This window comes from Schistocerca cancellata, chromosome 7 (assembly GCF_023864275.1).
Source record: "Schistocerca cancellata isolate TAMUIC-IGC-003103 chromosome 7, iqSchCanc2.1, whole genome shotgun sequence".
In the NCBI taxonomy this organism is placed as follows: domain Eukaryota; kingdom Metazoa; phylum Arthropoda; class Insecta; order Orthoptera; family Acrididae; genus Schistocerca; species Schistocerca cancellata.
Window position 1 is genome coordinate 107723028 of NC_064632.1, and position 2887 is coordinate 107725914.

Below are 2887 nucleotides of genomic sequence, written 5' to 3' on the forward strand. Positions count from 1 at the left end.
CACAAAGTCCGCCATCTCTGGCATTCTCGGCATAGAAATTTCCTCCGTCGGCACAAAACACCGTCCTCGTCACAGTGTCAACATGGAATTCCCAGCCTCTCGCTTAGGCCAGCGCCTGCCGTCACGTGGTCGGCGTGCCGAGTGGCTCGCGCCCGCCGAGGGGCCCGTGCGGCCACTGCTGCCTCCGAACTCAGAATATTTTCAGGGCGCGATGACTCGCTCGTTACCTTACAAACCTGACTAGAAGAAAGGATCGATTGACATGACACATTCTGCGATATCGAAGCATCACTAGGCACTGCGTCTTCAGGCCACAAGTGGCCCATCGGACCATCCGACCGCCGTGTCATCCTCAGTTGAGGATGCGGGTAGGAGGGGCGTGTGGTCAGCACACCGCTCTCCCGGTCGTACGATAGTTTTCTTTGACCGGAGCCGCTACTATTCGGTTGAGTAGCTCCTCAATTGGCATCACGAGGCTGAGTGCACCCCGGAAAATGGCAACGGCACATGGCGGCCCGGATGGTCACCCATCCAAGCGCCGGCCACGCCCGACAGCGCTTAACTTCGGTGATCTGACGGGAACCGGTGTATCCACTGCGGCAAGGCCGTTGCCTGAAGCATCACTAATTTACATTTTTTTTAATTTCCGTTCCTTCCCCATTAAAAATTTTCTCATCCACTTTCCCTCCGCTGTTTTTTTAAAAAAAAATTTGATTCACCCATCACTCTTCTCAAATATTTTATCAATATTTTCCCGTACAGATACATTAAAATCTTCCTTTTGTTCCTTTAGTATTTCTTATTGTTTCTCCACGTTTTATCTAGTTTTTTCACACTTTCTCTCGTTTCTTGGTTATGTTCCCCAATGTTTCCATTGATTGTTTGAAACTGAAACCGATTCCTATGAGCATTTCACGTCCACTATTTTTGTTCGCTAATACAGTTTCTCGCCCTTCTGCATTGAGAGTGCTCATGTTTCCCGCCTTGATCGTTTAGAGTGTCGATAAGTTTCTCAAGTAAAATTCATTCTGGTCACCACTCAGATCTTCACTTCACTATCCTTTTCTTCCTTTTTAAATCACTTTCTGATAAAAATGGTCCCGCATCCTCTACATTCGACTGATAGTTGTCCTCATCTGATACACTTTTTTGATCTTATCTACCGGGAATTTTGTCTCCATTTCTGCAATCTAATGATTCTGTTATGCTTCCCAAATACTACACAAATTCTATAGCTATTTAAATTTTCTGAACTATCACTCTTCGTCATAGGTACTTTTAATCACTTACTTGACTATGGTGCACTGTTAAACTATTTCTACAGTACTAATTTTTGTTAATGGTGGCCTACAGCAACTCTGTATTTTCTACTGTTGCTAGCTAGTGTACTGCTGGTCGCTGTTCGTTGTGATGTGAGATCTGCTTGATACTTTGTCTCGTTTTGTGGTCTGGCTCTTCCTCCTTTCTTGTAGCGGTTTTTCATTGTATGAAAATGTTTGCAACTTTTCTTGCACTCGCCCCCCTTTTCCTACGATCGTCTTCCAAGACTGAACAATTCGATCCTGTCACAGTCGGCAAATGCAAACTGCCCAAACTTATTTCATGCTTTTATTAGAGAATGTAGCTAATGAATACTTGCTGTAAACTGGCTTGCTAGTACAGTTATACATCGGACACTGCTAATAGCTAAGTACGGCGGGTGGACTTACTCCCAAGGTACGTAAGCCAATGCTTAATGTTCTGAGCATGAGCCTAAAGTGCATGCACTATCTATTCTCCCACACTGTTCTCTGATTTTGTCTTTTTGAACACTTTTTATTAATGATGAAAGGGTTGAAATATGTGAACATTTTTGTACGTCACAATTAATTTAATTCTACTTGAAATTCATATAACGCATCCCTACTGATTCCGATTGCACTCACTCTACAAATGCAATCACTCATTTATCACGAGCATGAATGAGTTGACATTGCCGGTACATTACTGTGCGCTTGCACTTCCATTGTGCAACAATTCTTTCGATATGAAATTCAAATATGAGCTTCAAAATCTCACATCGGTCATACACTGTAAGAGGTCCATGACTAAGTAATTTTTTGCTAGCGAGCTCGAGCAGATGTAATTTCGATGGATTGCTCACGCGCTGCCTGCGATATGTAAGCTATAACAGAATCTCAGTCCAGAGAGCAGTGTTGGCTGCAGAAGGAACTGTGTGGCGGTAGGATTGGATTGGATTGTTTGGGGGAAAGAGACCAAACAGCGAAGTCATCGGTGTCATCGAATTAGGGAAGGACAGGGAAGGAAGTCGGCTGTGCCCTTTCAAAGGGACCATCCCGGCATTTGCCTGGAGCGATTTAGGGAAACCACGGAAAACCTAAATCAGGATGGCTGGACGCGGGATTGAACCGTCGTCCTCCCGAATGCGAGTTCAATGTGCTAACCACTGCCTGTGGCGGTAGGAGTAAGTAGTAGCTACGAGTCTGGTGTATGGAGTTGGCTGGGCCGGTCGTGGGGAGCGATGGCGGTGCCTGAGAGATGTAGTATAAGGTAAAAGCAGCCTCGCGCATATGTACTATTGATACATGAAGTCCCATGTAAATGTTTTTAAAAAATCTCTTAATGATAATCTTTCTTATAAGAAATTAACTTTTGACAATCATTCATCTCAATTTAAAGAATTTACTAATTTCTTCAATCCATGGTCATCCCGATGATTGTAAAGAAAAATCAGTTGCTCTTTTTATACATGACAAACATATCGGCCAGCATTGCACTGGGCTGTGCCTGGAAAAATTTCTTATAGTAGCAAATGCCTATGCGTTACCCGTCGACTTCATTGAGGTAAGAATTTTTAAGTTATTCGGTATGATCTTTCAGGGCCATG

General features: G+C 43.8%; 1 pseudogene; it reads right to left on the reverse strand.

Moving 5' to 3' along the window:
* Positions 1–495: 495 nt before the first annotated feature.
* On the reverse strand, positions 496–613 carry LOC126092987 (5S ribosomal RNA; annotated as a pseudogene).
* Between the last annotated feature and the right edge of the window lie 2274 nt (positions 614–2887).